This window comes from Triturus cristatus, chromosome 8, assembly GCF_964204655.1.
Source record: "Triturus cristatus chromosome 8, aTriCri1.1, whole genome shotgun sequence".
NCBI classification, from domain to species: Eukaryota; Metazoa; Chordata; class Amphibia; order Caudata; family Salamandridae; genus Triturus; species Triturus cristatus.
The window spans coordinates 300,481,207-300,508,609 of NC_140591.1; positions in this window are offsets into that span (position 1 = coordinate 300,481,207).

Genomic DNA, 27,403 nt, shown 5'->3' on the forward strand with positions numbered 1-27,403 from the left:
ACTGTTTTTAACTATGTGAAGGTTAGGCAAAATAAAATTGTACACTTACTCTGGATACATTTCAACCTTCTACTTTTATACTATTGGTGCGCATGTAAGGAGCTACATGGGGTGTTTGTAAGATATATAAATTCAACCTTTGTGGTTGTTATAGAATACCCATACCACTAGATCAATAGCTGTGCAACCCGCACCTGCTCAACACTTTTTTTGTCCCCAAAAAGATGAAGAACATAAATAAATAAATCAGGAAGAACGTATCTCTCCCACAAGTTTGAGGTGCATCCAGTGCAAAATTTGGCCCGGGGTTTGCAGGTGGGGTCCACCAGCGCTCATTTTTGAGGCTGCTACTTATTTTTCCTCATCAAACCTTGACGCAGAGAAAGAAAGAGAAAAGCATACAAGGGGGCAAGGAGTAAAACAAATTCATAAAGATTACGACAAAGGGAGAAATCAGGAACCTCCCAGCGTGAGATAAATTGGCAGGGAGTGTCTGGTGGTGGATTAAAGAGGCATGCAGCGGAATCAAGACGACTCAGCCTTGGTATTTGGCACCCAACCTTCAATAGCACTGACCGCGTTCTTCTGAGCAAAACTTTGGGACCATTCACTTATTCGTGCACAAATTAAGAAATGGAGTGTATCCTCAAGATATGGTTATTTCCCAGGAGAATAATCAGTAAGCAAGTATTGATGGCCCCAAGAAGGTCCCTTAAAAGATAGTTTGATGAAACCCTCTTTGTTTTTTCCTGATTCTCTGACATTGTGTGAGACATAGTGATCCCCTGTCCATATCAGCCGTGGGATTAGAAGTAAAAACAAGAAATTACTGAAAGTAAATGTTCAAAAGAAAAACTATTTGGGTGTGGGAGTAGAGACCTCCTTTGTCTCCTAGTTGTCAACTCAAATACACAAATTTGGTACCGTCTTGTGGATCGCTAGTGCACAGATCAATGTATTGGCATTCTGGAAGGGCATGATGGGCGGTTTCAACAGATATTCAGTATCTGGTGTCAAGCAGCTGTAGCTGCGTTGTTATAAACTGTTCCAGGTGCAAGGAAGAGTTGAAAGTACAATTCCCATCTGAAAGTATTGGTGCAAGGAAGTATATAAAAGATGAAGGCGGAGTTTCAAAGTGGAAATAGAAAATGTCTGTCTTAGAAAGTTGAGCAAAGATAGTGGGGAGCCATCCAGGGCTGGATAGCTGTGAGACAGCTGAATTCTTGAGCAGGTCATGGTAAAAGCTGGAAATGAGAATATTTCAGTATCATCTGCATATGGATGCTATGAGAAGCCAAAGAGAAAATAATGCTAAGAAGAGATGTGGAATAGAGGAAAGAACAGAATGAAGAGGATCAAGTCCAGGGGGACCAATTGGAAGTGGGGGTGGTGATGAGTTCAATAAACTCCAATAGACAGAGAATATTTGGAGTGTGAGATAGGAGAAGAAATAGTTGAGAGCTTTGCCTTCGATGCAGAGTGAGAAGAGTAGACATCAAAGTAGAATTAAACATGGTGTCAAAATCAACTGAGAGGTGTAGGAGCTAAGAATCGATAATAGATTGTTGTGGTGGGCAGAGGAGATAAAGTTAGCAGTGAAAGGTTAGAAAAGATGTCAGATGGTTGAGGAGAATATAGTCAAAGAGTTTAAAGAAGAAAGGAAGCTGGGAAGCGTTCCAACTAGTATCTCTAGAAAAAGGCTTCTTATTTAGCTTAGTCAAGCAGCTAGCTTTCTAATAGTTTACCAGGGTTTACGTCCATTTTCACCACCATTGGCCAACCTTTTCTGCTGACCTGACTCCTTGTTTGTTTTCAGAATTGTCTCTGCCCTCTCAGACTCCCAACATAAATGTTTCAACTTTTTATAAGCCATGTGCACCTTTTGCCTGTCAAAGGCATCTCTGCATTTTGGTCACTTTGTACAGCTTTTTAACTTTGTTGACTATTTTCCTCTTTTTCATTGTTTCTAGTGTTTAGGGAGGGAACATAAGGACTTAATGTTATGAAATATTACAAGTCATTTCTTATTTTTAATAAGTATGGCTGTACTTGACACGTGACACCATACATTAGATAATGCTTTACTGCTTATCTATTCCTTTAATTACATTTCACTTATTTCAAAGTGTTTGCTTTATTTATTTTTACTTTTCATGCTTGTTTAATGTTGGAAGGTCCCTGCTCTTTGTCTCATGGTCATCAACAAATGCCAAAGGGCTATGGGCCCGATTCACAAAAGTAATCTGAGACAAAATCCTAACTTTACGACTTTCGGTATTCAGAGAAGGCATTTAGGAGAACTAAAGTTAGGATTTTGTCTCAGTTAAACTTAAGTTTTGGTCTTAAGTTTAACTTAAGTTTAACTGAGACAAAATCCTAGTCGTAAAGTTAGGATTTTGTCTCAGTTAAACTTGTTTGTTTTAAGTTTCACTTAAGACCAAAATTTAAGATTAACTGAGACAAAATCCTAACTTTAGTACTCCTAAATGCCTTCTGTGAATACCGAAAGTCGTAAAGTTAGGATTTTGTCTCAGATTACTTTTGTGAATCGGGCCCAATATTCTTTCAAAGTGGGGTTACATAGTAAGCTGTTTCATAGCTATCTGAGTTCAAATACCTTCTCGAGGGTCACACGCTCAGACAAACGTCAATGAAAAGTTGTAAAAAAGTGTTGCCACACTCACCATATTACACCAGCTGTATCATCAATGTACTAAGGTAAATGACACCTATTGTATCTGTTTCACTTACTTCATAGGTCATGTATTATTTGAGTTGCAGCCAGGGATTTCAACACTTAGTGTTTGTAATATTAAGAAATCTTCTTACATAGCATTTCCTGGCCACAACCTGGCAAGAATGCCTCTGTTCCCACTGGACTCAGACAATAATCCACCAATCTAACCACAAGGACTTCCTGCCAGGTGATATAGTTTGAGTAAGCTTTCGGATCAGTTGGGAACAGGGTAGGAGGAGTACAAGGATAATGGAAGGCAATAGAGAGAACACACAATGTCTGCTGGGAAACATCACAGAAGAATCCCTCAGCCCGCCCAGAGCCCATGGTGTTCGAGAGGACAATTTCAGGGCCCAACTGAAATCCCTGTAGCAAAAAATGGCACAATGACGATTAATACACTTGAACAACAAACGTGGAAGCCTAAATAGTGAAGGGAAGGCTGTATAAACTCACTAGGTGCTTCAGAAGAGATGACAATAATGACCCCAAAAGGGACCATGGACACATTATGAGACCGAGAAAGACCCAGTAAGGAGTTTGTAAAAAAGCCAGCTGCAGAGATGGAGCCGATGAGACATATGTTCTTGGAGAGCAGGACCCAAGCAGGAAAAAGCAGTAAGACAACAAAGGAATAACAGATAGACGAACTGAGGAAGGAAAAAAACAACAAACATGGAGAGGTGAGAGACGAACTGAGGGAGAAAAAATCAACAAACATGGAGGGGTGATAAACTGGGTGAGAGTAGGAGCCATACAACAAATACTAAGTTGTCAGGTGCCATCTTGTTAGTTTGATATAGGAACCAGAAAGCAGTGTGTTAGTTCTATCTGCCCTGCCCAGAACTACCTGTCTTGACCCTATGTGTTTCTGTGTGAGCCAGCCACCAAGAAACACTCCTCCACAGTCTCTAGTCCTTCCTTGCTTTTTTGTGTTTCTCAGAAAGTATGGCATAGTCTTGCACTTGTCCTTTCTTTCCTGTAGTCCCCTTGATTACATCCTGACACTACCAACCATCAGAGGAGCATATTCTTTCAAATTAAAGGTGCCTAGTATTTTGCACCACAAGTAACTGTCAATTTCCTCCCAGAGTGGCACACTACCTGGATCAGACAGTCATCAACAAACATTATAACAAACTAGTGCACTCTATTCCACGAGTGAAACAAGTCATGCAAGCAATATGTTATGGTAGATGTAGTCGTTATTTTCAATTTGACTTACTTCAGAATTCTGTCCTACTTAGTACCGAGTGAACATGGGGAAGAGGAAGGAATGAGAATCACAGGAAGTAAACAGGACCATAAGAGACCTGTTTACTTTCTGTTCCTCCTGCAGCACTTTGGGGGAAGGTATAGCAAGAGCTGTATTAATGTATTAATGACAGTTCAACAATGGAGACGAACGATGCAGCTCAAATCTGAATGCTGCTGAACGCTGAAGGCAAGTAATCATATGGGCTGCTGTACGAAATAACGTAATTATTTCTCTCAGAAGCACAATTTCAGCCTGTTGGTTCGCAACACAGTTTCAATACTGGATAATGTAACGATCTAAAACAAGTGAAATGGTAATTACTAATTCGCAACAAAGTTTAGTTGATTGATTGTATTCCCACTCCACAGTCGCGCCAGTACGGAAGTTGGAATATACACCGCTCTCTAAAAGAAAAAAGACAACTATCCGGGCTCTTCGAATTTGACAAGGCAAGTTGCTTTAACTGACTGACTGACTGACTTAATATTTCTAAAGCGCACTAATGCCGAGGCGTCTTGGCGCTGGGGTAAGTACAGACTAGTGCAGCGTGACAGGTTAGCATTGAGAGAAAAGCCATGTTTTTATTTGCTTCCTGAAAAGTGTCCTACTGGATTGAAGTCGGAGTGGTATCGGAAGTGAATTCCACAATTTAGCTGCTTGGTGTGAAAAGCGCTTTCCCCCCACCTTACCCTGTTTATCTTGGGGCAGAGTGCCAATCCAGTGTTTGAGGATCTGAGACAGCGTGATGGTTCCTAGCAAGGGAAGAGGGCTTGTAGATCATAAGCCCCTCCTCCGTAGATGGCTTTGTGGACTACACACAAGGCCTTAAAGTCCATCCGTCGTTTTACTGGGAGTCAGTGTAATTGCTTTACGCCGGCAGATGTGGAATGGTGCTTTGGAAGATTGAGCAATAGTCTTACGGCCGCGCTTTGAAGAGATTGGAGTTTGGAAAGCTGGGCTACACCAGATCCCAAGTATAGAGCATTGCAATAGTCCAACCTCGACAGCACTAAAACTCCGACCACCTTTTTCCTCAGGGAAAAAGGGATAAAGGGTAGGATCTTCCGAAGGACCTTCATAGTGAAAAAGCAGGCTGAGGACACCTGGTTTATCTGTGGGGCAAGAGTGAGGTCTTTGTCTATCAGGACACCTACGTTTCTAGCTTTAGATGCCGGCACCGGGCAGATTCCGGCTTCAGGGGGCTACCATAGTTGGCTCCAAACAGATGGTTTTGTGCCAAATTCTACAGCCTCAGTTTTACCTGTATTTAGTTTTAGAAAATTGAGGTTCATCCAGGTCATCAGATCTGTGATGCAGTTTCGGAACCGTTCCGCAGTTGTGTCTACGCTATGTGTCACGGACACCACTAGCTGGGTGTCATCAGCGTAGGACACAAGCGAGAAGCCGTGGCTCTTTATTAATCTACCTAAGGGAGCAACATAGATGTTGAACATAGTGGGGGACAAGGCCGAGCCCTGGGGGACTCCACCAGGAAGTGTGAACAGGTGTGACTGGAGTTCATTCCAGTGGATTAAGTGTTCCCTGGCTGACAGGAATGAGGATAGTAGGGCTAGGGCCTTTCCGCTGATGCCGACCTCCTGTAGCCTTCATATCAGCACTTTGTGATTTACGGTATCGAAGGCTGCCATGAGGTCGAGCAGGATAAGGGCCGCCCACCCATCCCCATACCCATCCATTGATTTACGAACCTCTTCTGTCGCCAAGATCAGGGTAGACTCAGTGAAGTTCCGGGATCAAAAGCCATGTTGGGGGGAGTCTAGTATGTTATTGTGATCTAGGTATGATGTTATTTCTGCATTCATGGCATTCTCCAAAACCTTGGAAGGCAGAGGGAGACAGGAAATGGGGCGATAGTTTTCAGTCTCTAAAGGGTCGAGCGTGGGCTTTTTCAATATAGGTCTTATACAGGCCCTTTTCCAATTAGATGGAAAGATCCCAGAATTTGTAATGTGGTTTAGCAACGGCGTCAGAGAGACAGTTATCTCCTCTGCGGCCAGATGTAAAATATGTGGGGGGCAGGGGTCGAGTGGAGACCCAGATTTAATTTGAAGCAGTAGGTCTTGTACCTTTCCTTTCTCTAAAGAGGAGAATTGAGTGAAACTTCCTTGTGGTGCCTTCTTTAAGTGTTCCCCCTGATGGGTCGTCCCATCTGCTTCAGCTGTATTTACAAATTCATTGTAGACGTTCTGAACTTTGCTTTGTAAAAACACAGCCAGGTTAATCACAAAGTTTTGATCCGGTGCAAATACAGCATCACTCGGGTATCTATACAGGGCATTAACCGTTTTAAATAGCTCCTTCGAGGTATTGGAGACCTCCTGAATTTTAAGAGTGAAATAGGCTATTTTTACCTGTTTTATGGCAGTCTTGTATTCCTCAAGAGCTAGACAGTAGTCCTTCCTATGGGTTGAGCTATAGTCAGATCTCCAGGTACGTTCCTTGTACCTGCATTTGATTGTAATCAATTTTAAGTCAGTCGAGTACCAGGGGGATGATACCTGCCTCCCTCTTGAGTGCTTGATAGTTTCTGGTGCCAATCTATTAACTACCTGACTGAGCCATTTATCAAAATTGGTAGCCGCCACACTAGGGTCAGTCAGAATGGGCTCCTCCTGCAGTGCTTTAATCAGTTCAGTTTGTTGTACCGATTTCCAAGTACGAGATTTGACCAACTCAGGTCTGTTCCTGCGACCAGTGTTAGTTGGAGCAATCCTGACATCAAAGTTGACTACAAAGTGGTCAGACCAGGATAATGGCAACACGGTCTTTACTACAATGTCTTTGTTATTAGTAAAGATGGCATCTAGGGTGTGACCAGCTTGGTGAGTGGGCTCTAAGACAATCTGCTTCAGCCCGAAGCTAGCTAGGGTGTCTGTCAGAAGTAACGTGTCATGATTGTTCTTAGCCTCTAGATGAAAATTAAGGTCACCTAATATTGTAACAGAGGCGGAGTCTAGACAGGATTCGAGGTGGGTGTAGGGATTTAGTAAAAGATGTTCGAGAGCTTGAAGGTCTATAAATGAGTAACCCCGGGAAAAGTTCTTGGTTGTTCTCTTTAACACTGAAGGAGACCGCCTCAGCATCCAGAGTTGGCTCAGGCGTGATTCTCACCAAGTAACAGGATCTATGAATCAGCGCTATTCCCCCTCCTTTTGCTCCTACCCTATCGCAGTTGGCAACAAGATAGCCCGCCAGGATCGCCGCATTCCAGTCTGGCTCATTAGCTTCAGTGGCCCAAGTTTCCGTAAGAAAAACCAAGTCTGGATGTTTTGTTAGGATCAAACACTCTAAGTCATGTTTGTGTTTGACCATCGATCTGGTGTTGAGTAGGATGCAACTTAAAACTTTTGAGTTATTGTTAAAGGCATTTTGAGTAGTGGTGGCAGAGAGGAAATGAATGTTGTTCTGAGTGATACATCAAAGCAGACCATTTAACTGCAATATGGGGAAGCGTTTGAAACGACTACGTGCACATCCCTCGACACGAGTACTTTAGATTATTCAAAAAAGAACACTTACAATAATGCACAAAATTGAGGGGTTGAATAACGACCTCTGGAGGTCATAGAATGATAAGAACAGGAACAAAGTACGATTCTGAGGTGACTAATATTGATCGTATGCCCCATCAGAAGCCACGCGGATGTGTTCACCGCCCGAATTGCAAATCAGTCCCACTAATGCCACAACGCATGACTTTTCTCAAAGGTACACCCGTACAAATATATCACAGGAGATACATACATCTGTGAACTGGTCCCAAGTTGTTCGGAAAAAGAAATTGCCTCTACCACTTGATAATGCACAGAGAGAAATTGAGGTATTTCATGGCAACGTAATTTACTGTGGTTGTAAGTGAGAGGGAAACATTTAAGTTTAGAGTTTTAACTCACTGTTCTACATTACCTTTCACAGAACTGACCTAAGTCCTGGTCCTGAGGGGAGCCCCTTTAATTGCAGAGGGTTTGAAGCGCGTTGTCCTAGCTTCTGGGGGAAGAATATTCACAACAAACTAACATTGTTTGGGAGATATTGGCAGAATGCCTATTCCTCTAGTACAAACATTAAGAGTTAGCGACCCCAAGTAGCCCACACCGGCAGGACACATTGTGTCAAAAACATAAATGGACAATTCCGCCTGGTGTTATTATGTCTAAATGAAGGACTGGTCTAAGAAAGATCAATTTCAAATGCTTGTTTGAATTGAATGAAATAGCTTTACTGTTCATTGTCAATATATGTTTTTGAATTTGTCAAATGTGTTTGAAGTGTACATTTGAATTCCTTTTCTCAAAAAGTTTGACCTTCAAAAAAGACGTGAAAAAATGTAATAAATATTTTGGAGTCAATATAGAAGAAAAGTGAAATAAATGACAAGGGCTAATGAAAATTAGATTTTTGGTCATTTGAGTCAACATAACTAAATTTGGCAACTAGATACTTTGTTTGTTTACATACTTTTAGAAAGTTGGCATTTCCCTGTCCTAACCATCTGGTGCCTGCAGCCTATTTCCTGAGTCACCTGACTAGGTGTAGTTGGCAGTTGGCCTTTGTGTATTCCTTCTAGACTGCCACAGAATAGAGGGCGTTGGCAGGATAGGCCATCCTGACTTGATGATGGGGCGGAGCTGTCCCCTGTCACACACTTGCAAAGACACTAGCTCAGCTCACACACAAAGAACTTCCCACTAGCCTATTGTAACTGCAGACACACTAGGACCAGGGTAGGGAGACAAGAAGTTGCAGACACATCTGTGGGAGGAAACTCCAGAAGCTTCTCCCAGTTCAAAGTTGGCATCAGGTATAAAAATGGGACTCCCAGACCTACTTTTCAGTAATAATAATAATAATAATAATAAAGCGTTTTATAAAGCGCATGGCTGCACAACTGTGTATCCCCGCGCTGATTGCTGACAAAAACTCCTTACAGCTCACCGAGACAGAGAGACAGGGAAATGTTAATAAGGGAAGAGATGAGTTTTTAGTTTAGCTCTAAAGAGGATTTCTGATGGTTCCATTCTCAGATGAACTGGCAGGGCATTCCAATGCTTTGCTCCAAGAAAACTAAAGGAGCGACCGCCTAGTCTTGCTCTATTGATCCGGGGAAGTTTGAATTGTGACATACCCGAGGATCTGAGGTTTCTGGTAGGGCGGTGGATAGTTAGAAGATTTCTCAAATAAGTGGGTCCTTTGTTGTGTGCAATTCTGTGGGCATAGCAGAGAGCCTTAAATCTGATTCTTTCTCTAACTGGAAGCCAGTGAAGCTTGGATAAGGTTGCTGTAGCGGATGTTCTTTTTGGTAAACCTAGTACCATGCGGGCGGCCGCATTTTGAATGCATTGAAGCTGGTGCAGTTGTTTTTGGTTCGCACCTAAAAGGAGAACGTTTCCATAATCCAGGTGGGGCGTTATCAATGCATGCACTAACGTTTTCCTTGCTTCCATGGGAACAAGATCAATAGTCTTACGCAGGATTTTTAACGTACCCATACATTTGCCAATTGTTTTATTGACTTGTGTTCTTCCCGACAAATCCGAGTCAATCATTATTCCTAGGTTTTTGACCATTTCGACTGGGTGAGGACAATCGCCCAGTGTAGTAGGCCACCAAGCCTGGGACCATATGGAGGTTTTTTCCAGTACACTCCTGGACCTGTGGATACTACAGAGTAAGGACTGCCCTTCTGCTTGAGGCCTTCCTTGCTGTCTTAGAAGGAAGACTGGACCTGCACCCTTCATCCCAGGCTACCTGATTGATTCCAAGAGCTAGTTAGCTGGCCTCCTGTTCTGAGCTACAGGGACACAACAAGTTCCAGAGTTGTTCCTGTAGCTGCCCAGCTTACCTACTACACTGGACCTGCAGATGGAGCTGCCTGAGCCCTGCTGACCTTTGATGGAGTGAGTTCCTGATCCCCAAGAGATGCCTCCCAGGTCCTGGACCCTCAGTGTGGCATCAGTTGAGCTCCTGGAAGAAAAAGAGAAATCTTGAGGTTTTTGATTCGACGTGACCAGGAACAGGCCTGTTTGCGCCAAGATCTTGTCACCCGCTCTGACTACCAACACGAAGCTCTGGTAAACCATACTCTTCACACTACAGTGACAACCAGTGACAAACAGCAACACAAGATCACTTAGCGCTAAAGCATTGACAGCCTGTGTTGACTACAATACAAAGCTCCAGCAACGACCATCCACAATGCCCGACAGGATCTTCACGCTACAGTAATGACCGTCTGCGAACCCCTGACTACTCTTTGCGCTACAGCGATGACCGTCCACAACACTCTCCCTGCGGGCTTCTCCACCCAAACTTTACTTCACCCAAACTGGACTCTTCGCACCAGAAATAACAGGACTAATCGGGTCCCCGTATCTGGTGCGCACTCCACCGAGGTCGGCCTGAACTTGTGACTTTGACTCAGTCTTGTACGATCAGATAACCGAGAGTGTAGTTTTGTGGTTTTAGATGCTACACATACCTTAAATCTTTGAAATTGCATACCTCCAATTCTCCTGATTGAGTTTTAGTTGTTTGAGTATCAAATGATTTATTACATTTATTGTTTTCGCTTTATAAGTGCTGCATAAATACTTCATACATTGCCTCTAAGTTAAGCCTGACTGTTTTTGTGCCTAGTTGACAGAGGGTTAAGCACAGGAACATTTTGTGACTTTTGTGGTTCACCCTGACAAGGATTGTGGCTGTTGTTTGAGAAGGACTCACTTCCCCCTGAACCAACAACCCAATTTCTCAAAGCAAGCTAGTAGTAGTAGCTGCTTTTCCTTGAGACAGCTGATTGTCTTTCATGTCTATCATGTTGCTTCATATGTAGCTCTATTTATTTATATTCTGGAGTGTGGTGCACTCTATTGGCTTTGACATACATCAACAAACATCTGTAAGAAGTGAAGTATGTCTGTACTCAATATGTGGTACCGGTAAGGCCATAAATATATTATGATAGATGCAGGCTTTTACATCAACTATGTTTAGTTTACCGTTCCAGTACTATTTCCTGTTACAGCCAATGCTTGCAGAGTTAAGTGATCTCCTTAGACAGTGTTTCATGGTCAATATCAATCATCAAAGGAGAACATGCACTAAACGTTGAGGGTTCTAGAACTTGGGTTTCCAATACATAGTTCATGATCTATCAGCCAGTTGTAAGTAGCTAGTTCGTAGCTTACAGACATGGAGACAATCCCAGTAAGAGAGTCTGGGTGTTTAGAGCTGAGTAGAGTTCAGCTCAAAACACAATATACAGGAGGCAGCACCGGCCAGCCATATACCCATGCCATATTTTGGGCATCCCTGATATAGCCGTGGTCTCCCCTGGCATAACGGTGGCTATCAATGACACACTGTGGTCATCCTTGGCCTAGTCATGCCAATTCTCATAGAATAGCGGCCATCCCTGTTTTAATGATGGTAATTCTTGACATATTGTTGGCATACTTCGAAATATGGTGCCAGTCCAAGTACAGTGGTAATTCAGGTGTAATATGGCCACCCATGGCATATATTAGTAATCCTTGGCATTGTGTATCCACCCCAACATAATGATGGTTATCACTGCCCTATTGTGGTCATGCTTGATATCAGGGTGACCATTTCTGGCCCGTGACCCAGAGTCTTTCTATGTGAAGCAGTTGTGCTTGTGAGTTCTAAAAAGAGCAAGCTGAGGTTTGGGGGCCAAATATGTATTTAATAAAGTAAAAACTGGCATTTTCTGGGTATAATTTTCTTTTTAAAAAGAAGAATAACAAGCTTTTTTGGTTGAGATTTTTGTGGGTGTATCTTTACCGAAAATGAAATTCATGTTTTGATAGCAAAACTAATATAATGAAGTTTAGAGACAAGATAATTCCATTGCCAAAATATGTTTAAAGATGATAGTTGCATGATAGTAGATATGGTAGTTCAGAATGCGTATTTCGCATGGTATTTCCCAAGTTGCAGATGGGACATGCGGCTATTGCAGTTATTTCTTTACTGATGTAGAGATTGTGGATCTTGAACACCGACTACAGAATATCATGAAACACTAATATTGTAGACCGAATAGCCAGCAAAAAAATATCAAAAGGTAAGTATGTATAGATTTTCTGTACCTAACTAAACAATCAATATATTTTCAAGGTAAACAGATGTGGAGTTAAGAATAGTAAATCTATACTTCCCCATATTCACCTACCTTTTGATATTTGGTCCCTCGATATTATGTCCACTATATTATTGTGAACGATTTTCTTATTCCCAATATTACAGATTACAATCAAAGTAGAGATAATACATTTTAGCATTAATGCTGGTAACCCTTCCTGCTGTGCAGGGGTGGTCAGAAGTAGTAATTTTATAGTGTTCACTAATGTAATATTGTCCAATGTAGTTACTATTGTTACAGTGATAATATTTTTAGTAGCTTAGTATAATTTTCATTGATCAGAAGTAGCTCTTCGTAAAGAAAAGTTTGGAAACCCATGGTCCATAATGTTGATCTTTAAGTAGCTGCTGCCAATACCTTGTTTACCATGCTGGAATCAATGACTTAAACAACTAACAATATATGTTTTTGATGCATGTGACTGAACTAAACATGTGACACTAGTCATCTCAGCAATCCATTATGGTAGATTGCATGGTTTTAATACTATTTTTTATTACAACCAGTTGTTGCATGCCTACACGCTCCCGCAATAGTCTAAAGATGAGCAGGTATATCTTTTTATAAGTGTACCTGACAAGAATAATTATGAATAATAATTTTGAATCACTTTGCACTTTAGTGAAAATCATGAATATGGCTACTGTGAGAAATTGGGTCACTGGTTGAGTGTGGTGAAACCCTTCTCAAGTAGCAACCACAATTCTTCTCACCATCAACCATAAATTAACCTGTTTTCAACCTTCTGGTAGCTTGGCACAGAGCAGTCAGGCTTAACTCAGAAGCAATGTATAAAGCATTTGTGTAACGCTTCAAACAGTAACACGGGGGCTTGGCCAGCTAAGATGTCCAACAGGACGCATCTCTTGGGAGCTCGGTCTCCCCGTTAACTAATCCTGCAGCATCCTGTGGTGTTCTACTGCAATCCTGTTCCCCCGGTTTGGTGTGTAGCTCTTCCTACTCCTAAATGAAGCCAGGGTGATCTGGGCGGTGTCATGGACCCCTGGGAAAGGAGGAGGTGCACTCCTGATTGAGCCGCTGTCTACTTGGTGCTGGTCCAGCTGCATTGCCTCCAGCTGCTCTGTCATTTGCTTTACTGAGTGTTTCGCCCGGTGCTGCGGAGCCCGGCTTCCAAGTGACCTCAGCAGACGTGCAGGTGAAGAGGATCTCGCTGATCGTGTGCGAACCTACAGAGCAGGCCTTATTGACGGCACAGTCTGATGTCACAGGGTTCTGCCCGGTCTCCTGGAACTCACTTTGGAGTTGTGCAGCAGGGTCCATGCCCTAGACGATGGGTGGGGTCCGCCCATCTGCTACCTGCACTCCTCGTCCTGCGCGGGGCCACACACACCATTGGTGCATCTTAGACTATCTGGAGAAGGCCCAGCATTGAAGAGGCAGGTGGGAGCGAGTCGCACTCACTGGTAGGTGGCATCTACTCACAGTGGTCCCCTTGGGTATGGTTTGGAGATGAAGTTTTATCGCAATTGGAGCCTGCTTCTTTCTCCACAGAGGGGTGCCAGCCATGGGGAACTGCATGGGCATTGGAACACTACACAGATTGGGTGAGAGGTGCTGAACTGGGACCAGTTGGTGGCGCCCCACTCAGTGCAACTGGAGTAACTACTGCCCCCCAGTACCAGTTCTGCTTTAGGCCTGGGAGGAATGTGTCCGGACTCACATAATGCACTGCATCCAAACAGAGCAGGGCTATCTGATACGTAAGACTGCATCTCTGGGTGTTGACTTGAGGAGAGCACCCTGGATGTTTCTCTATAATTGATCCCTTGTCACGGTGGGGCCCGTGTTCCTTTCCCTCAGTGTCGTGTATGACTCCCTGTCTCTGTGGTGGACGACTAGTAGGGTCCAGCATTGGGGGAGGCCTCTTGTTTCTTTTGGACCTTGTGTGTTGCTTGCCCTCGGGATGAGTCTGTCTTGAGCTGTAGGAATTGCCTTCCCCTGCAGTCCCCCAGGGTGGATATACTGATAGTATGCGCCACTGGTTTCCCCCGTGGGAACTTAGTGTGCTGCACCCCTATGAGGCCTGTGTCTTGTCACATTTAGGGGCACTGCCGGAGCACCATTCTAACTCCCACAGTGACTGCCATAACCACGAGGGTTTGTTGAGGTGAGTACTTACCTGACCTTTGGGGTAATTTAGGAACTCATATATCACGCTGTCCCACAATCACCATGGGGAAGAGCAGACACCAGAGGCATTTTCAGGGTAACACCATCACGCAGTACACTACTCAGTGCCAGACCACCCAGAGAATAACCAGGCAGGGGCATCAAGATACACCTGAGCACTCTCCGGAGCGGCCGGGAGAGCCTTCATGTGGTGCACTTTTGGAAGCCATTGAGGGGCCAATGGTGGTCTTGGATGGACAAAGTGCAGAGTGTCCATAGAAGGGAATCTGGTCTGAGCAGATTTGCAAAAAGCAGCAGATAAGGTTGAAAACGCGGAATCCAAAATTACAACACCTCAAACATCAGGTGGAATGACTGACCACTGTCACTGGCCCCCTTGAGGACTGAGCCAAGGATGCTGAGGGATGCTCGAGGAGGAATAATCTACGCTTGTTGGACTTCCCAGAGAGATTGGAAGAGCAGTCCCCAGAGATTTCCCTGGAGCAGTGGGTGAAGACTATACCGAGGCCCTAGGAGATGTCCACTCTGTTTGCCATTGAAAAAGCATAAAGGGTCCTTGCACCAATACCTCCTCTGGGTGCTCCTCCGAGAGCACTCATTGCTTGCCTACTGAATTACAAAATAGAGATTGGAATCTGCGGGCTGCCAGAGAGGCCCCGGCTCCTCAGTTTGAGAAGAGAAACATTGCAATTTACCCCAATTACATACAGAGAGTGCAGGCGCATCATAAAACATTCCTAAAGGTTAGGAAATGGCTGCGTGCTAGGGATCTTAAGTAGATGCTCCTTTATCCAGCTAAGCTGTTTCATTGTGGCAGGAAAGTCGCACTTCTTTGAGAGCCCTAGGATGTTCGGTTGTGGCGGGATATGATGGATGCACTACGGAAGCGTCCCTTGAGTGAAGTTGAACCATTCCATGCCAGTGGTAAACTGTGTGGTTCTCATCGACACCACCTAGGGAGTGCACCGCTGACTGAGGACAAGGTGGAGAAGAACCAGCTGCAGGTGCCAGAGAGGGGCGGAGTGCCTACTCCCAGGGCCGCAAGGATTCTGATGCTCCTTCACATATTGATGACGTTATTCCAGACAGTGGGAACAGATGTGATGGCTGCTGTTATTCCTGACTGTGAGGCCTCTCAAGAGGGATGACGCTGTTATAGATGTGCACTGGGAGGACTGCGTGACTGGTGGATGTTCTCCTGTGGAGTGACTGCTAGGGATGTGCACTGGGAGGACTGCGTGACTGGTGGCTGTTCTCCTGTGGAGTGACTGCTCTGGGTACCTGAATGAGTGATTCATAGCAGCATGGGTGCATGGTTGTGGGAGTCGGTCTGGTGGCTTCCGGGCGAGCGCTGTTTGACAACAAGCAAAGGATTCAGCCAATTTGGGGGTTAGGGAGGGGGTATTGCATTGAGAATATATGGGTCAATGACATATTTATGTATGTGGTTCATTGATTGGAGAGGTGTGGCTCACTAGTCAGAGGCGGCAGACCTGTAAGCAGAGAATCGGCCAGGGACCAGGGTTCAATTCCCGACGCGACAGGGTTGTGGACCAGGGTCAAAACGGACTCGATAATTCTCGCCTCGGTACCTACTCTAACCAGGAACACACTCGGCAACTCTGGGCATTAAGCTTGCCTCATCTCTACAACGGCCCCCCACAGACGCCGGGGATGCTTGGTTTCACCTTGGAGATACCCAGAAAGGGACCATCTCACAGGGATAGCCAGGACGGGTTCCCCAGCGGTCTACAGCGCCGGGACGCCCCGTTGCTGGGGTAGCTGTGCGCTTTACAAGTCTACAACATTTACATTTTACATTTTGAAATAGCTTATTTGTCCAATATATTTTGACTGGTTTGTGTGGTGGGGAGGGGTGCTCCATCTCTATGTTGTGTGTTTCCTTTTGAGTAGGGTTTGGGTTGTGATGGTGCACGTCGTGGCACTTTGATTTCTTTGGACGTGTGCATGGTTCCTGTTTAACGCTTGTCCAGGGTTGGGGGAGGGGGTCCATTGGGTTGTATGTTTTATGTTTTTATGTGTTCAATGCCATTTTGCCATGGGGGAGTACACGGTATAGCCCTTTACTGTTAGGACATGATGAAGGTCCCAAGGAAGCGTAAGCTCTTCTCTTGGAATGTGCGGGGCCTAGGATGCTACAAAAGCAATATTGTCACTTCTTAAGAGGCACAATGTTGACATAGCGTGTCTACAGGAGACCCATCTTACAGACACTGAGGCTACAAAACTGATAAAGAAATGGAGGGAGAAGGTGTACAATGCCAGCTACTCACTTTTCTCATGAGGGTGTTGGTTTGGTTTGGTGTGGCCTTGGAGGACCCTTTGCGCTGACTTATATGAAGGCAGATGTGGAGGGGCGGTACCTATTGCTGCAAGGTAAGCTAGATGGGGTTGAAGTGGCCCTTGTTAACTCATATGGGCCTGATGAAGAGTCCTTCTACTTAACTCAATGGGATGTTATCACCCCTGCTGTTGACTCCTGACAGACATGGGTTGGAGATTTTAACTGCATAGTGAATGGTGCCATTGATCGTCATCCCCCTTGACTACATACTAAGCCTAAATATAACATCTACACTATGGGAGGGTTACAACACAATTAGGGCTCTGCGACATTTAGAGGGTGTTACACCCTACTGGGCAGGAATATACATGCTACTCTTCAGTGCTCGGTATCTTTAGTAAGTTCTTATGCAGCGGCTACTCGAAGTGTATCAGGAGGCCCGTGACACCAGCATGCTACGTCCGTCTATGCGGGAGAGCTGATTTCTATGGTTTTGAAGCCCGGTGCTGCCCCGTCAGATTCATCAGCATATCGTCTGCTCACAATGATAAGCTCAGAAACAAAGGTCCTTTGTAAAGCTTTGGCCCTTAAGACAGCGCCCAGTGATTTCTCAGTTGGTTTATGAGGATCAGTGTGGCTTTATCCCTGGACTTAATACTACTATGAACCTGAGATGGCTGATGCATGTCCTGCACGAGGTGGAGCGTAGGGAGGAGGAGTTGGCAGTGGTAGCCATTGAAATTGCTAAAGCATTTGATCAGTGGACTGGCACTACCTTTTGACAGCATTTAAGGAACTGGGATTTAGTGTGCATATTCTGCATGGGTGCATTTGTAATATTCTGCATAAACGGCCAGGGTGAAGGTCGGTAAATTGTGTTCCGGCACGTGGGTCTGGGTAGAGGTACATGTCAAAGATACCTCTTATCTTCTCTTGCTTTCACCATAGCGGTGGAAACCCTAGCATTACACATTCAAAAGACTATGCCCGACTGGGGGATCCACGTGGGGGATGTTAATCACCTGGTATCCCTCTACGTGGATGACACACTTTTGTATCTTACGCCCCCCAGAGATTCCCTCCTTCTTCTACTGCAATATTTGGATACCATTGGGGGAACTAACAGTGTTCCCATTGGGTACTTTGGCTACCCAGGAGCCATCCTTTTTGCCTGCCCTGACCTTGCCTTGGGAAACAGATAAGTTCTGTTATTTGGGAATTATGATGGTGCACACCCCATGAAAATCTAAGTGGTGTAATATAGACAGAGTCACTGAGGGACTGTGTGATTCGGTCCAATTCTGGAACTCTCTCCCTCTCTCCCAGACTCAGTTGAGTGAACTTGACCAAGAAGGTGTTTTTGCCACAATGCCTGTGAAATATGCAACATTCGTTTCACACCCTTCCTCAGTCAGTCTTTCGAAAATGATATTCTCTTCTTACAACTCTAATATGGGCAGGCAGCAGAAGCAGGGTAGCACAAGACTACTTGTTGCTGCCAATGTCAGAGGGGGGCAAGCGATCCCCGACCTAGGACTGTATTATTTATTTGGCCACCCAGCCTCAGCACGCCACGCACTGGATATTGGACAGGAAGAATTGGGAGAAATCCCTGTTAGCCGACTGGACACGTTCAATCTCTCCCGCAATTACTGGATGCAGTGTTGGAATTTTAACTTGTTTTGCACACGGCTTCCATCTGGGAAAGGTCTTTTAAGGTGGCGGTGTGTACAGCCTCCTTTGCTAGAGAGTTTAACTTCTGGGAATTACCGGCATTCCCATACATTTCCTTACTGTGAATGTTACTGCTTGGTAAGCGGACGGTTGTGAGACACTTTGAGACTTATACCCCAATGAGCAGTTTATCACCTGTGAGGCAGCGCAGGGGACCTTTGGACCAGGGCAGGGGCAATTCTCAACACATACCAGCATAGGTTCCATTGTTAGGGAAATATGACGTACATATCCTGCTGCCCCGCCCACTTCACTCATGTTCTGGGGGTTCTTAGAGCTTGGAGGAGCCTGTCACTTGGTTTCACATCTCTATAAAGCCATGTTAGCTGATAGAGCCCAATCCCCGTTTCCAGCCAAGGTTGCTTGGGAGGAGGAGCTGGTGTTGAAAACTAAAACAGCGATATGATTAAGCATTCACTGAAGACATGAATTCTCTCAGTCAAAACGTGTTTCTTGTCTTATGTTGACTAATGTCCGGACTCCATTTTGTATTGCCATGTCTCCACGTGCTTTACACGAGAAGAGTCCTACCTCTTCGCTAGTTGCTCTTGTAATCTGCCTAGTAACAGTCTATAAATAGCATGCCCAGACTTGACCACATCTGTTATCAGTTAGTCCTTGTTTGACCATGTTTTCGCGGGCTCAGGAAATTGTTAACTCCGCCCATATATTGATCCTGTATCGAAAATGTCCATAAATGGTAATGAATTTTGCTCTATGTTGTATCCACCCACTTATGAGCCCCTCTGTTGTGTATAAAAGGGGACCATGTACGCAAGTTCTTTGTGCTACTCTATGCAATACTGAAGAGTGTTGTGTAGGTTGTAGGACCACCCTTAAGGGTTAATAAACTCTGTCTTTGTATTTGCAGTTTCCGTGCCAACTTCCTTCTAGTTTTCGTACATAGGAGGCCGAACCCTTGTATTTGTGGGCCTAGCTGGGGCCTGTACTCATCAATTGGCGCCCGTCACGTGGGGCTCATCGGCGACTCGGATGCTCGAAGGACTGGTCGTGACGAAGGTGAGGAATTTGGCCGGGGATGTGATCACTGCCAGCGGCGTCTTTTAGTCCTGGCATCCCAAGGTTTTTCTTCCTTCCCTTCCGAGCTGACCATCTGGGTGGCGCCGGTCCTCGACTGAGACCTCTTCTGTCGGTTTGCCGCGTGATAGCCATTTGGGCGAATTTTGGAACTTGGCAGTTGGAATCTGGACGCTCTTGATTGGTAAGAACCGTTGTACGGTACTTGCTCCGAGTTTTGAAGCCTGGGTTGGCTATTTGAGTTTGATTTGTGATGACCGGTCATATTTTGTATTGAATACTGTGGGAATATATGCGTTGCAAGTAATCAATGGGGAGGGAAAAAGAAGCTGTGGTCCAGTCGGCTTCCTTATCACTTATGCAAAAAAATCAAAGGGGAGTGGACCACTTGTCCTGTATATCCAGGGTCTTTTACGTTCTTGGTTCCTTCATAAAAGAACCCTCATAACTATACACAGGTATAGCAGCGGCATGAACTGGGTTACCGCTTATGTGTAATAGTACAGCATCATCATTGGGTCCTTTTTTGTGTGTATGCTGACCTCCACCCGGAGGAAGACCATCTGGTTAGACAGTAGCGTCCAGACATGAAGGTTCAAGAGGTGTGAGAAGGTCCATGTCAAGTGAGTTAAAATCTCTGGATCATTGTATCAAAAGCAATTTTATTCTGGAGATCTTGATCAGAGAAAGGTAAAAGAAAAATTCAAGTGCGGAGGAAGACCGAGTTACTGGTCTACCGTACTAAAAAGATTAAAGGTCAAAGGTCGACATGTTTCAGCCTACTGTCGTAGTCTATAGGCTTTCATCAGGACCAATGCAAGGAGGGCGCATTATGGCTCCTTATCTAGTGAGAATCTCCCACTAATTTAATTAGAGAGGTCAGTTCGTTTATCTGTACCTAATTAGAAGAGAGAAAACAGTGGTTTTTCTAAATAGTTTGAGGGAGCAAATAATCATGAAATTCTGTCCCATGAATTAATTTGGAGCTACTACCTTAATTTAAAAAAGAAGTGAAGGTTAAAATGAATTGGACTATTTTGGTGAATATCGAGCGAAAAAATGGGGCGGCTAGGTGAAGGGGAAAGGTTGTGATTGTGATCGGTCTTGGCGCGAGTGCTTTTAAGTGCAAACGGCTGGCTGTTCGAATAATATTGGTGAAAAAATATATTGTTGATTGTTAGTTGAATTTGTGGCTGATTCGTAATGGCGAATTGCATTGGTCCTGATGAAAGCCTATAGACTACGACTAAGATTGAGTATGTGGAACAGTGTATGTGTAAACGGCGTGCTAGGCAAGACATGTTTGAATGTGTACGGTTATGGGTGAAGGAAGTGCGTGAGCGGGAGAAACGTGAGAAAGCGCTGATTGATAAAGAGCAACGGAAAAATGATCATGTGAGAGCGCAGGAAGCGAAGCGTCTGGAGGAAAGAGAACTGGCGGAGAGACAAGAGAAAGAGTGTAGGTTGCAAGTATCGGGTCAATATGCTGTCCGCCAGCCACTTTATCCTGTCCTTACTAATCTTGAAGATGATTTTTATTTATTAGATCGCTCTCCGCCCCCTTATGTTGGCGCGTCTGCCCCGAGGTCACAGGATTCTGGATCGGTTTCGGATAAGGTAGACACGCGGTCCATGTTATCAACTGATCGTATGGGTGAGCTTCGGAAAATTTCTTTTCGTGCGCTTAAAGGCAAGCTATCTCTTACTGAACTATTGGCATCTTTGGAAAGTTGGCAGGATAGGGAAAAGTTTTATTTTGCTGAAACTTTTTCTGACGAAGTGGTTACTGCCTTTCGGAAATATTCTGATGTTCTTGAGTCTGATGATATAGTATTAGATTCGAAAGCATTACGTAACGGTGTCTTTTCTCCCTCTAAGGTACCCGATGCGGTTCGACGGCTGTTTGCATTGCGGGACGCGACGTTTGAACTCAAACAGAGAGCGCGCCAAAAGACAGGGGAGGAGGAGCAATCGAATCCACATGTCGGCAGGAAACAGTCGGCTATCCTTCAGTCAGATAAGATTGAACTAGTGCATGCTAAACCGATGCGAGAGGCGGCACCTTTGTATGTCCCTCCTAAAGGAGCGGGAACTAGTTCAGACACGTCTTCCCCCGATACTAGGGGATATTTCGTTTATAATTGGGTTTATAGTCCCTGGCATAGGACTGATGTTATGGCATTGAAGAATGCATTGCCTGACCCCCGCAAGAATGCAGCGGCCTTTTATGAGGTGGTCGAAGGGGCCTTGAATTCTTGTACTATGACTTTAGCAGATATAGATTTGTTCTTTGGGCTCATTTTACCACCGGATATGTGGCGATCTGTGCGGAAGGTGGATGATCAAGCCGTTTTTAAGGCCAAATGGTCTGAGATTGAGGATGAGGATAGGGAGAGAAAGCCCACGCAAAAACCGCCCCAGCTTATTTTAGATCTTCCTGCTGCTATCTTGACTAAGTTGAAAACGATTATTCCCCCTAAAAAGATTGACTGGAATATGTTAGCCTCGTGTAAACAGAAGGTTGATGAATCAGTTTCAGACTTCTTTACGCGCTTTGAGGAAACATTTCATGATTTCAGTGGTCAGTCACTTACGGATGATACGGGTCGACATCTTTTTGTTGATAAATATGTGGCGAATTTATTACCGGGAATAGCAGCTCGATTAAAAGCGAGTGAAAGCTCTTGGTCCACCTCGTCTCCGGCATCCCTCCTGACTATGGCTCAGTATCATGAGCGTCAGGAACAAGAAGCGAAGGGTAATGAGGAGAAGAAATCGAACGATTTGAAAACTAAGGTGATGTTAGCGCAAGTGTATGGTCCGCCTCGTCGGGGTGTTGAGAGAGGTAGAGGGGGATTTTATGGTTCCCCTTCGGGTCGGTCGGATGTTAATAGAAATCAATGTGCGTATTGCAACCAGTTGGGTCATTGGGCCAGGGATTGTCTAGTATTATACGCATCTCGTCAGGGACGTGGTCAGGGACCGCAGAGAGGTAGAGGGGGCTTTTCGAACTTCAGAGGGAATTCCAATGATCATACTCGATTTGATCCCAATGTGCAGCAACGAGATAGACCTAATGTATTTGATCGGCGAAATCAGTATCAAATGTCTGGGAATGACCGCCCGGGGTACCATGATTCGCAGCATGTATAGGATTGCGTTGGGTGGGGGTTGGAACCAGTTGAAGTGTCAGTTGATCAGAGGGGTCCTTATGTTACAGCAAATGTTCTGGGTTCTACTGATCGGTTCCTAGTTGATACAGGAGCTACTCGCAGCGCGCTGTCCAAACAATTGGTTCTGAGGGCTCCCCCATCTGGCTTAATGGTTACATCGGTAGGATTTGATGGTACACTCTCTCGAAGCCCTCTATCCCAACCCCTTGCATTTCATGTTGACCAACTTTATGCACCCTGCCCGTTTTTGCTTGCTCCGAACACGCCTGACAACATTATTGGTCTTGATATGCTTAAGCACTTCAGAGCTACGATCCGCTGCTCCCCCACTGGAGTACGTGTGATATTAAATGATAATCACCCCATGGCAGAACGGATGTGTGTGGTTGCAGAGGATACTGTATTAGCTTCCCTCCCTCGTACTTTGTGGGCCACTTCGGATACTGATGTGGGACAGATGGTGGTTCCGCCTGTGCACATTAGTGTCAAGGAGGGTGCTGTGTTACCACGCCTCCCTCAATATCGTATTTCCCAGGAGGGGGAGGAGGCACTCATACAGATTGTGCAGGATTTGATTAAGGTGGGAGTAGTGGAGGAAGTTCCTTACAATGTCTGCAACAGTCCTATTCTACCCATTTTGAAGAAAGATACTGATACTAGGGTTTATCGTTTTATTATTGACTTACGGGAGGTGATTAAGATAGTGATACCTCAGTATCCAGTGGTTTCGGATATTACGACGTTGCTTACTCTGGTCCCGCCAACGGCGACCACATTCTCGGTTATCGAATTGAAAAATGCTTTCTTTTCGATTCCTATTCATCCTGATAGCCGGTACCTTTTCGACTTCACTTTGAATAATCGGTCCTACAGATTTTGTAGAGTCCCTCAGGGTTATACAGAGAGTCCTAGCATTTACAGTCAAGCATTGAAAAGACAATTGGATTCCTTTGTTCTGCCTGATGGTGTAGCCCTTATACAATATGTCGACGACATCTTGCTGGCGGCCGACACTCCTGAGCTATGTGAGAAGTGCACGTTATCCTTGCTTTCCTTTTTGGCATCTCACAATCACAAAGTGTCGAAGAAGAAATTGCAATTCTGTAGACCAAAGGTGACTTACTTAGGTCACCTTTTGTCTAAGGAGGGGTGTGCACTCACACCAGATCGTATTCAAGCAATTTTGGACACGCCAGTACCTTCCACACAGAAGGACGTGCGTGCATTTTTGGGTCTTGCTTCTTTTTGTAGGCAATGGATATTGGGGTTTTCATATATAGTTAAACCATTGTTAGCACTTTTGACAAAAGATACCCCAATTCCTCTTCCCTGGTCAAATGGTTGTGACATTGCCTTTCAGCAATTGCGACAAGCCCTTTGTTCAGCACCAGTGTTAGGTACCCCTGATTATACGAAGCCTTTTACATTGTACGTACATGAGAGAGATGGATGTGCATTATCAGTTTTAGTGCAGATGCACGGCGACAAGCAGCGCCCTTGTGCATATTTTTCGGCCGTACTTGATCCTGTTGCCCGAGCATTGCCTGGTTGTTTTCGCTCGGTTGCGGCGACAGCTGTGTCAATACGCCAAAGCGAGGGAATTGTGTTATCTCATAAGCTGTTGGTATTAGTTCCCCATGCTGTTGATGCCCTGCTTAATCAGACAAAGACGCAGCATTTGACCAGTGCTCGGTTAACGGGATATGAATTGACGCTTTTGGCTCCTCATATTACGTTGAAGAGGTGTGCAACGTTAAATCCAGTCACATTGTTGCCGTTCCCGGAAACTCAGTCTGAAGCACAAAAGGCACATGTCTGTATTCTCGTGACTGAGGAGCAGACAAAGGGTCGTATTGATCTCCAGGATACGCTCTTTACAGATGTAGATGGAGAACTATGGGTGGACGGGTCATGCCTGAGGCTACCAGATGGTACGACTTCAGCAGCGTATGCAATTACCACATTACAAACAATAGTGGAGACAGCACACATACAGCAGAAATCAGCTCAAGCAGCGGAACTGATAGCATTAACACGAGCATGTGAGCTCAGTACAGGATTGTGTGTGAATGTTTATACAGATAGCCGCTATGCCTTCGGAGTAGCGCACGATTTTGGCCTACTCTGGAAGGAGAGAGGGTTTCTAACGTCACATGGAGCACAGATAATGTATGGAGAGTTAGTTCACAACCTTTTGACTGCATTAGCATATCCAAAGAAGATTGCTATAGTCAAATGTAGTGCCCACAAAAAAGTGGTTTATAAAGTTGGGAAAGGGAATGCTTTGGCAGACCGGGTGGCACGAGAGACTGCGATGCAGCCTGACTCTACTGCAATGTATGTTGTGAAGTCACAGGCAGAAAGATGGCACGACGCTAGGAGAGAAGTGCTAGAGATACAAAGGACCGTTTCCGATAAGCAACGGGAGCAATGGTCCAATGATGGAGAATTGGATGATGAAGGGTGTTGGAGAAATAAGCAGATGGATAAATGGAAGTTACCCACAGCTTTCGTACAACCTATGGTTCAGATGGCACATGGACTAGCACATGTCGGAGCTTCCGCAATTGTAAAATTACTCACACGAGTTTGGGAGCATCCGGAGATTGCTAGCACGGCAAAGAGGGTAGTGCAGACTTGCATGATTTGCCTGAAGTATAACCCAGGAAAGGGTACACGAACTCCAGAAGGAGGATCTGCAACACCTACTGCACCCTTTGAGGTTTGGCAGATGGATTACATTCAGCTTGAGCACTGTAACAATCTGAAGTATGTTCTAGTAGTGGTTTGTGCCTTCAGTAAATGTGTTGAGGCATACCCTACGAAAGACAATACTGCAATGACTACAGCCAAGATGCTATTGAAGAAGTTCTTCCCTCGATATGGTGTTTGTAGATTGTTGTGGAGTGATAACGGACCTCATTTTATAGCAGACGTTATCAAGTATGTCCTGAAAGGACTGGGAATCACCCAGAAATTTCATGCAGTGTTTCACCCTCAGTCTGCGGGATTGGTTGAGAAATATAACGGTACTTTGAAGCTTAAGATCGCTAAGATCCAAGCTTCAACTTCTTTGACTTGGCCAGACGCTTTACCGCTGGCATTATTGTCAATTAGATCGATACCGCATTCTCGGACTGGTCTCACGCCATATGAGATCGTGTTCGGACGCCCAATGAATATTTGGGGTCCACCGAAACCGAAGTCAGTGTATGATGTACCTTGTGTAATGATGAATGATTATCTGGCACAGTTAACTGATAATTTGGTTTCTATTCATCAACAGGTTCGAGAAGCGCTCCCTGACCGGTCCACAGGTGAAGGACATAATCTCCGGCCTGGAGACTATGTTATGCTCAAGGTGTTTGAAAGGACGAACAGTCTGGAGCCGAGATGGGTTGGTCCTGAGCAAGTCTTACTCGCAACGAGGACAGCTGTGCGAGTTTCCAATCGGAAGAACTGGATCCACTCCCTGCACTGTCGTAAAGTGCCACCTGGATTAGTGGAGCCTGCTGTATTGACCGACCATCGAGAAATCCTGACTGCAGAGAAAGGCTGTGCTGTGGAACCGAACGACACTGAGGAGCTCTTCCCGGACCAGGCGATTCCTGGAGGAAGAAGATATCATCTCAGACCGAGGAAGTGATTTTTTTTCCCGTATCAGGACACGTTGTCAGAACGGCCCTTAGGTTAGTGAAACGGAGAGCCAATGAGGCAATGGGGGGGGGATCAGCCCTGCATTAGTGTAGTGACACCCGTCTTGGCCCGCTGGTGAAGAAATCCACAGCTGCCTAAGGGGAAGAGTTCTGACAACCTTTTAGTTTCAGGAAGATATTGACTTTTGCTACAAAATGGAGAAGAAGAAGATTTTTTGTGCGACAAGTTTTATTATCATTGTAGCTATTGTTGGTATAACCACGTGGTTTGTTGAGGATGTGACTCCTGCCCGTGAGTTGCTTGTTTTGACTACTCCAGTGCCTGAGGAGCACTACTTTTACACCCTTCTGTATCAAGAATTGAAGCATCGTCAGTCTTATTTGAATAATACTTTTATCCAGATGTTGCATCATACCCATGTTGCTACAAATGCTACGAACTGTTGGATATGTGGTGTGATGCCAGCTCATCAGAAGAAAGGAGGAACGCCGTTCATACCTCTTCCTTTCTCTCATAATGGCTCTTGTAGAGCATGGTACACTTTGTTTTTTGCCACACGGAAACCTACAGTGGGACGACTACTTTTTAGACTTAATAAGGAATGTCATCAAGATAAACAAGGCTATCCACAAGCTAATGGGACAATATGGGAGTGGGAAGAATATCGACCAGATAATGGATCGACCCCCTACATCTTTACGAACACCAGAGACATTGTTGGAAATGAGAAATTTGTAATTCAAGTGGCGCAAGCTCAAGCGGACCTGTGTGTCCAGAGTGTCGGTCATATTCCTGTTGGTGTTAGTGATTGTATTATTGTTTTGAATATAGATGGATTAAATAATAGTACTTTCTTAGCTTCCCATAATACGTACTTCGTATGTGAGAATAAAGGTTATTACCGCTTACCCGCCAGCTGGTCCAGAGTATGTTATGTAGCGTTCCTATTACCCCCTGTATTCTTAGCACCTGCATCCTGTCATAAAGATTTGAAGTTATTGAACAATGTAACTGTAAATAGGTATAAACGTACTCTATCTATTGATGATGTTGACCAAACCGACACTAGCTTACAGCAGTATGTTGATTTTAACTTAGGATTGTTTTTCTTTGTTGGAGCTGCCCTAAATAGTAGGAAGGTTCAACGATTAACAAGAGTTGTAGA